Consider the following 10177-nt stretch of genomic DNA (forward strand, 5'->3'; position numbering starts at 1 on the left):
GTCCCCCCGCGTATGTATATATATTTTTTTGACTGTGTGGCCTTTGTTGAAGTATTTTACGTAACGGGGATTTATTTTGGATAGTCAGTAAAAAAACAGAAACTGCTGTAGAAATTTTATGGAAATCGTATAAATTTGGAACTCGGTCTTATAAGACTTACTGTATATATACTTGGATGCGTTTGATATAATTTGTGATAGCGTTTGATAGGTGTGTTTGGGTGCCGGGATCGGGCACTAGTCACGGCCTACGGGGTTGGGTCGTGACACTCTCGGCTCCTTTAAGAGACTTTAAACTGTCGTTCTACCTTTTGTCCTTAGTCTGTCTTTGGAGTTAGTTATCAAGTAGCGACGAAGTCCCACCGTATAGTAGTTTTACATAGCCGCTTCCGGCTTTAACTATCCTTAGGCGACTTTATAATTCGAAAGAATTTTGACATCTACATTCACCATTTCTTAGTAACTAGCTAGTTGACCGTCTTGCCTAAATCATCTTATAGTCCCCTTTTCTCGGTTGTAACATTCTAGGCACGTTATCTCGTGTCATTTCCACCTTATTTCTAATCAACTCTTATCGTCCCGTTGCTCAAATCTTGCCCTCGACTTTCCGGTCACGTATTATGTTGCGATCTTTATGCGAAGGTGCTCCAATTAGCCCAAGAAGCTTGCTTTAGCGTGGCTTCGCTAATTCTTATGTCTTACTTGGTCTTCTCTCTTACCTTCACAGTAGGTATCGGGATAGGTTTTTAGTTCGACCATGAGTAAATTGTATCTGTTGTCCTCAGTACTAATTCCATTTTAGTAATTGGCTCAAACCATCGTTACATCTTTCTGTAATGCACCCAAAATATCATACTGCCTTATCATTGCTAGGCCTTTATTCCTCCTAACAAGTACTCACTTAGTCTCATTCTTAGCACACCAATACCTGTGGGTTGCATCCCCATTCTTGTACAACTTGTATAAAGTACATTCCATCCTAGTCATGGTCTTTCCGTCCCTTGGTTCATCCTGCTTCACATATTTCCTCCGTACTCACATTCGCTTGTAGCCTATCTTGTCTTACTCCCTTTTTTTTTGTCTCTTCTTTCTTCTTGTTTTCTTCTCTCTCTTTTCTCTTTTCTTCATTCTTTCCTTTGATGTTCTCCTTCCCTCACCTATAGGAGGTTTTCTATTTTCTCTCTACTACTACTCGTAAGAATTCGTAGTATCGTTGAACAACAACCCTACTTTGCATCTTAGCCTACGATCCTCCGCTTGATATTACTTTTCGCAATGTCATATCATTTAAGATCTCTACGATTAATTCTCCGCGCTATCTCAATTACCATCCTAGCTTCTACCCTTTTTGCCGACTATTGGATCTTATTAACTCGTCTCGGCAAGGAATCTTACCTGTAGCCCGAGCATCCGTATCAAATGTGTTGTAGTGTTAATTGTCTCCATCTTGCACTTGCATCTCTCGCACCCGCTTCCCCCCTCTTAGGGGTGTACTCATAGTATTACCCGATTATACTTTGCCTTTATGTCCGCGTTTCCAATCTCGATTAGGCGGCACTTTTATTCCGATATCCCGATCACGCTTCAGTTTGTCTACTCACTTCCTTTCTTTTCCAAACATCGTTGTATTAGAACTTTCCAAGCTTAACTTGTAGTGAAAACAACATCAGCTTGCCTTGTAACATTTGTGCCATTTATACTTGAACCTCGTTGCCTTGTCCGGTTAATGCTTTCCCTATGCCGCCGCGTTGATTGCCGGAATACACACACCCGCGGATATAACCACGTCTTTGGATATCATGTGCACCTACATATATACATAGTTACCAGCATCTCGTTCACAAAATATTCCCAAATGCTATTCCAACTCGCCCTAATCCTAGAGCTGTGATGCACTTTCTCTCCTTTCTCTTTACCGATCTAATCCGCCTATGCCCTACGCGACCTCCTGGGTTTACACTTGCGCCGCGCACTCACAATTTCCCTTTGGTTACTCTAACTTCTTATTTGCTTCTTATGTCTGAATTTGTAAGACTTCCGGAATACTTCACAGGGGGTCACCCGTCCTAAAATTTCCTACATCGTTTAACTTTGAAACTACGACGAAATACGATGCTTTAATGCTAGTATGATCGCGTCCACCTCTCCGCATGACCTTCATCACCTAATTTAGAGCAAGTCGAAGGCTTGACGGATTTCGAAACGTTTTCATAACGCGTTTCCCTTCGAATTAGAAGGGTCTCTTACTCTCCTGACTCCACAGTTGCTATCTTAACCCTTTTCAATCCTCAATATTCACTTTTCTCCTCTGGATATGACTACTTTTTGTCCTAGACTTCCAGATTCCCAATGGTGGTGAACACACCTTTATCGTCGTCATTTTACCTCGTTCCTCTTCCTTTCTATAATCGGGTTCGTCACAGTCCCGTCACTTATAATACTCATATCCTTGGCTTACACATGTCATGGCCTATTACTCTGTTTGTGTTCTCACTCCCTTCTTACTTCCTTCTTCCAATTACCACTTTCTTTTCCTACACTCGCTATCATTTTCGTTATTATGTAACCCTTATTCCAAACTTCTCCTACAGAACTTGATAGCCTTCCTTATTCGTTCCATAGCTTGTTTTTTCGTTTCACACTTGCCGTTATATTCTAGCTATATAGATCACATCATAGCTTTGGCCACTTTCTCGCTAGGCTTTACTTATTTTCGTATCAATCCTTATTATGTCTTGTTCGTATTCGATCCCATAGTGTAGCACTTCTTAACTTCTTACCCTTTCTAGTCAATCTTATCCTTAATATCTCACAGCCTGTCTTATCAACACACTCATATCCGTCACACTTTTTTTCCTCTATACTCTTGTCTTAATCATACTATTACTTCTTCCAATGATAAACTCGTCATAATTTATCCCTGCTTAAAAATTCAGTTGGTACCCTACATAACTCTCTATCAAGGTTTGCCAGCCTTCTCTAAATCATCTCTTGGTATCACAAGCCCTTTCCAATTTCTTTTATCATATCGATATCGGCCTTCTAATTATTATTATCCTCAATTCAGCAGTTAACTTATTTTCTCGAGGCCCCATACTTTCATGACTTAGTCGGATCTTATCATTACTATCGGCACGACCTTTCAAGTCGTATTACAACCTATATCTCATTCTCTTTTTTTCGGAAAAATTTCGGCAGAGTTTCCTCTACAATTATTACTATCTCAAAACCTACACGCAGGAAATACCAACAATGCCTCGCAGGGCCAACATATATATATATATATGTATCATATCATATCACAGCCACACAGGGCTCTCAATATCAGCAATAGTACAAAAATGATGAACATACCTCGTATGTCCAGCTCAAACTGCTCCTGTTATAGGAGCAGGATTGCTTTGATATGCTCGTAAGCGATTCTATAATGTATGATGACTTTAATTTTCATGGGCGGGCCCGGATTGGTTTGATGCATATTCGTGGTCCCTGAGATTTTCCTTTGTATAGTCCTGGTGACCTTGTTTTGAAAGAACTTAATATGACTTCCGTTTTAACTCTCGAGCGTCGGCTACTTACTTGTCTATCGAGTCTGTAATGATGATTTATGTGCATATGGTTTCTCACTACTCTGCTCGTGCAAGCCTCAATATGTCTTTCACCGAGTCCCGGGCCGGGTATGTATTCGTGCACCTTCTACTGCATTGTTCATCGAGTCCCTCACTAGAGGGCCGGGTATGGTATATATATATATCTGATGATATAATGATATGATGATGTGATGATGTGGGGATGGCGGCGTGATGGCATATGATGATTCTATTCACCGAGTCCCTCACTAGAGGGTCGGGTACGGTATACCTATATATATATATGATGACATGATGCATATGATGACATTATGATATGATTTTACTCACCGAGTCCCTCACTAGAGGGCGGGCACGTATATATGTACGATGATATGATGATATGATTATGATATGATTTTACTTACCGACGTATGTATATGCATAATAAGTGTTTAAAAAGGCAAGCTTTGGTTATACGGTTATTATACTCGTTCTGTAACCCCTATTTCGATTATGATCTGTTTTCTTGTCTTTCACGCTTTGCATGCTCGGTACATATTCCGTGCGACCCCGCTTTTGCGGGGCTGCGTTTCATGCCACGCGGTACGCTGAGATGAGTAGAAGATGTTAGTAGAAGATGCCCGGCTGCATTGGCGAGCTCACTTCCTCCGGAGTCTTCCGAGTCGAGTGCTTATGTTATGATATACGGAGTTATGTTAGAGACTTTTGCGAGGCAGTGTCGTGTATATAATATATCAGTTTTGTAAGCGGCTATGTAGGCCGATGTATCAATATGCATTATGTTACGAACTTCATATGTTTACAGAATTCATACGGTACTAGTTTTATTTGATTTGATAAAGATGAAAGGCATGTTTGTTTTCCGAAAAAATTTTCATTATGTACTTATGTCATGTTTTGCGGACGGTATAGTTATGAGTATCACGAGAGTCGGCGGGTTCGCTCGGCCCTAAGTAAGGGTCGGGTGCCCGTACACCCTCGGTTAGGGTGTGACAAATTGGTATCGAGCGGTTCGTCCTAGGGGTTGTGCCGCAAAGTCGTGTCCAGTAGAGTCCTGTTTATGGTGTGAAGCGCGCCACATTTATAAACAGGAGGCTACGGGGCATCTAGGGTGGTTACTTTTCTTTCACATCTTAGATCGTGCCATAGAGCCAAGTCATAGGAAACGGGATTCCTTGCACGACCTTTGATTTCAGCAGAAGAATGGCATCGGCAGAAGAAAGTGACGAGCGATATTGGAAGATACAAGCACACAGGTAAGCAAAGGTATGAAAGATATATGTTGGGTAAGATATTGAGGTACGATTGAAATACAAGTTGAAGATTAAAAGGGAAAGTAAACAAGAAAGCGTAACATTAAGGCTCAGTTCCTCATACACTATATCAGTTACCAGGTTGTTTCACTTTCATGTTTACACCAGTTAAGAAAAATCTGTGGGCTCAAACTCATTTTTTCTTTTTAAAACAAACAAATTGATTCCTTATGTTCAAATCTCTCAAATAGACCAAATCCTTGAAGCATACAAATCAAGACAAAGCCAAGTTCCATGATGGTTTTAAGCCTAGAACCTAAGTGATAAATTCATAAAGTACACTTTCACTACCTAGGACCAAATACCAATAGGTATTCAAGGATTATTAGGCTGTTTAGACAACCAAAAAAAAAAAAACTGCACAAGAACTAAACTATCTCTCTGAATAATCACACACAGAGGAGGATTCTAGCTAAGACAGATGATATATTTAGGACAGTGTACTTAACATTTGACCGATCTACATTTCCATGAGGAATACATTTAATTAAACTAGCACATGTTTACAACAAGATGAGGATGATAACTGGTCTGGTGGCTTAAACACATGAACTCATAAATCATTTTAACAAATACACTAATGTTGCATGGTTTTGAACCCATATGATAAGAAGGAGTGCTACTCATTCCATAATATTTTATTTCTCAGACCATTTAAGAAATATCACTATCTAAAATGATATTCCCATTTTCTGACCTAATCAGTTCAAACTTTCCCTAATGTGTGACCTCCCAGATTAGATTAGCTTATGAATAGGATACTTATGACTTTTACCAAAAGCTAAAACCTGTTGACCATCATATTCAAATTAGATATCAGACACCACATAATATATAATCACTAAACATATTCAACCCAAATACAATCAGATTTGAACAAGGTAAACAAATCCTCATCCATCTAAGCTAATCCACTACTACTGTCATTTAATAAAGACACTACACAACTGAAGAATAGCTTAACTGATGCAAACAACTAGGCTAAAACCAGTAAAAAAAAATACATAAGCAAATAGATAAACCATTAAATAAAATGATAATCAACGGAAGGAAGGGAATTTTCCTTTTTACCGAGCAGCGACAGGGGCGACGAGTGTCGATGAATCATCTTTCACACGAATCGTATTTCGACGAGCGGAAACGACTTCGAAAAATTAAACTATGAATGAGAACTTCCTCGAAACTCAACGGCTTAGCTGGGTTTCTGAGTGTTCTCACTCTAAGGTCTATGAAAAAACCCACTATTAGTGTAAGAACCAATTTTTTGGTCTCAGAAAAACTTCCTTAAAATGAAGGGAATGGGTTCTACTTATAGAACACAAAATGTTCAACTTTTGTAAAACAAACGATGTGGGACAATATTTGGATTGCCTTGGAATCCATTTTGAACTTGAAATTCATTTAGAATTGCATGAAATCCGGATTTGATTTCGAATTTTGTACTCAATAACAAAAGAAAATCAAAAAGAGAATGGAGAAGCAGTGTATTACCGTTTGAGTTGAGAAGAGGACAACAAAGGCATTAATTTCTTGCCCAAAATGTCAAAACCGCGACTGGGAAAGGTAGAAACGCGTTGAAGCATTACCAAACTTGAATGGAACAGTTGGAATTAACGTGGGGAGATGAGAAAATATTAGGTTCGTTTGGTCTTTTGTATTTTTGTGGGAAATGAATTAAGGGATATTGGGGATTAATGAGGTAATTGGGCTGGGTCACAGTTTCGTTGGGCTGAAAGTCTTTTGTCAATTAATTGCGCTGAAAATGATAGAATAAATGGAATGAAATTTGAGAATTGAATATGACTAGAATTGTATATAAATATAGCATACATTTATTTCAATTGCAACCCATTTTTTGTGAAAGATAGCCAACTCACCTCAAATTGAAATCGATTCTTTTAAACCAAAACCACTCTTTAAACCCCGACCAACTTGAAATAAGATTGAGATAAGTTAATAACTCAGCTGACTAATCAAGCTTCTTGACTTAACAAAGTAGAATATTTAATTGCGAGGAAGAGATTAGTTATAGCAATTAAGCCGTGAATGACTTTAAACTAACAATTGAATGCCTACTTAATTAAAATACTTCTATTTGTCATAAATTGATTTTTTCAAATTAACAAAATAGACTTGATTTATACTTAAAGTTATACGTAAAAATATACATAATATATGTTAGGGTATTTTGCCAATGATATGGCAAAATATCACCAAAGCTGTTTTAGAAAGTATTTTTTGATTTTCAAATGATTCTTTTACTCTTTCCGATTCAGAAGCTTGATTAATTAATTTGAATTTTTGGAGGTCAAAAATTGGGTGTCAACAAGGGACACAACCCCAAATTATTTATTTTGCTATATCTTTTGATAGTACAATATTCATAACTCTCTCTTTGTGGGTGCGCAAACTTCTTCTTGGAAAGACCTGGGTATTTATAACATTGAAGCTCTGCAGGTCGGTCAACACAAAACCCTTTCCTAGTCCGTCAATGACATGTAACAATGGTTGTATATTATTTGGGTTCTTGCCTTGTTGAGTCCACTTCTTGTACTTGTAGGAGGCTTACTAATCCGTACAAATATGGCAAGAAATCTTTCATACTTGACCGTCAAGTTCTTTCCACGATTCGCAAATTCTAATTGTTATAGGACTTGCCCTGAACATGTTCGCAGCCATTTCATCTGCACAGTTCATCCATCTCTTAATATTTGCACTATTCAGTGGAACATGTTCGTATGCCAGTTCCACCAATCTCTTTCATTCGTCATCTGCCGTTGAGCCCATACCGAGATCTTGGCTAGAATATGTTGACAGACTTATTTCATATTTGATAGCTCGTGTGCACCGGTCTTCTCACTCCTTCACCACTGATCACTTCTAGGTCATTTATCATTTTCACCTGATGACCTGTGATCATCCCTCTTCTGTATATGATGATTCTTTGGTATAGAACATGCTTCCACATTTGTTCTACTTCTTCATTGAACTGCTTCTTTACTGAGTCATCTCTCCTTTTCTTTGCCTTATTCCAGTTTTCTATTCATTAAATCATTTCTCTTGTTTGTTGAACATCTGTAGGTTTGGTCACTTTTTCTTTTGTGCTTGTCTGCTTCACATGCATTTATTCATTGCTGGAATAAATTATACTTTCAATCTTTACTAAATCTTTGACTTCTGATTCTGTTCTGGCTCGGTGATGGAACATGTTTGCAGACTTCATTTTTTCTGTTAACCTGATTCACAGGCTTTTTCTGCAAACTCTTTACCTAAACAATTTCTTCCTTTTGAACAGTGTCTTCTGAGTCTGAGTCACTTCACATCCTCTCCTTATCGCTGGGTCATTCAACCCATGCACCCGTAACCATTCATCCACTATATTTGATGACTCCTTTGTATAAAACAGTTCGCATTCTCTTTCTTTGCTCTGCATGTGCCTTTGTGATAGAGCCTCCATGTTGACCATTCATTGTCTCTCTCATCTGCATTCCACCTACCTTCGTACTGACACATATAAATATCCGCCATCTTTTTGTTCATGTGTCTGCATCTGTCTCTACTGCTATATTTCAATGGAACATGGCTATGGACCTGTTCTAACCATCATGCTTGATGCCTCTTCAAACCTCTTATGTTATCTGGAACTTCTACTTCACTAGCTTCCCCACACACCTTATTACAACACTATATGTTATTACTGTGCTAGCATTCTCCATGCTTTTAGGCTAGTTAACTTTCAGTTGTACGGGTCCTTGCTTTGTCAATCATCAAAACTACACACATGGATGTATGCCGACAAATTACCCCTTTTTGATGAGGCCAAACACTCACTGTGATGTCCATCGTATAGTCTAAATTTTCTCAAGGTAAACCAGGTTAGCATGAATCAAAAAGCATTAATCCTTTTGGCATCATTAAAAAGTTAATGTCAGGTTAATTAAGTAATTTTCAATATTAAACTCAAGGCCACATAGGCTATCACATACGCATAACATAAGAACAGTCACTCATTTTAGTCAAAACATTCATTCACATATGAGGCACGTATATACAAGATTTACCGGCTTAATCAATTATTCTTTTATTTACATCAAAAAGTACCATTTTAGTCTCTTGATTGCAATTTAAATACATCAGATCATTTAGGCTGGACTGGAAATTTTGACTCTAAGAATTGTTACAGAGATCCTAATTTTCTGGGAACAGTCTAAGCAATTCTATATAGGAGATGTGGACAGTCTTTTTAGCTCTGCAGGTAGTGTCATTGGCAAGATAAGATCTTATCAAATAAATATCCTTTCCCTTGATTTGATTTTCAGCCCGGTATCTGATAAGATATTGAAATTTATGCCCCCCAAAATACCTTTTCGCACTTGCAGCTCAAATGTTAAGATCGTGCTCCTTTATATCGTCCTTCCTTATTTCTTCATGCCTCATTTGCATCATTAGTTTACAAACGTTTACCTGAACCGAGCTTTAAACATCAAGCAACTCATTTTCCATTTGACAAAATGTTCCTTTAATGATTTTTCCCTCATCTTGCTTTGTTTCAGAGGCTTCATCTCATTCCCATGTCAATATGCTCTACCTAACTTTTGTTTTCACCTCCCTTGAGGATATGCGCATATGGATAACTTTGGATGGGTGAATTTCAGAGATAGCACACAAAACAGTATAGGCTTAGGTTGAAAATTTTTTAGTCACTGAGAGGGATGTTTATTAGAACCTGGCGAGTCTTTGGATTTTTTCTACTTTGATTCCATAGAGAGACTGATAAGGGTTACCGCTTTAAATAGCCGCGTATATGAAGACCGATACAGTGTGAATGAGTATTTGAAGCGTCTTCTTGTAGAGTGGATGACATAATTGTGACAGTTTTTTTAGAGGGTCATCATGACTTACTTTTTCAGTCCTCAACACACACTTAATGACAGCTATAGTTGGTTTAGGGTGACGGCACCAGGTTGTTAAAGGTATTCTATTGATCTGTATGTATGTAAATGACTGTAAGACACAGAGTACGTACTTGAAATATAGATGACGGTCACACCCCGGCTAGGGGCATGATGGGCACCCGACCTTTAGGCCGGATATGTTATACCTGGTACTTTGTACATTGGAATATTCTAAGTTGGTTGCGACAAGTTATGGACAAGACTTTTAATTTTTCGATTTTGTTGATTTTTATTTTAATGCACAAGTTGCATATTCATCTTTTTTCATTGGCATGGAGTGTTAAGGTAAAATTGGAATAAGAAAAATTTGGGGTCA

At 38.2% G+C, this 10177-nt stretch overlaps 1 long non-coding RNA gene across 1 annotated transcript; it reads right to left on the reverse strand.

Moving 5' to 3' along the window:
• Positions 1-5823: 5823 nt before the first annotated feature.
• Positions 5824-6651, reverse strand: LOC132036948 (uncharacterized). Its single transcript, XR_009409716.1, has 2 exons — positions 6398-6651; positions 5824-6132 (listed from the first exon to the last, which is right to left on the reverse strand). It is a non-coding gene; the product is annotated as an uncharacterized LOC132036948 (long non-coding RNA).
• Between the last annotated feature and the right edge of the window lie 3526 nt (positions 6652-10177).

This window comes from Lycium ferocissimum, chromosome 11, assembly GCF_029784015.1.
Source record: "Lycium ferocissimum isolate CSIRO_LF1 chromosome 11, AGI_CSIRO_Lferr_CH_V1, whole genome shotgun sequence".
NCBI lineage: Eukaryota > Viridiplantae > Streptophyta > Magnoliopsida > Solanales > Solanaceae > Lycium > Lycium ferocissimum.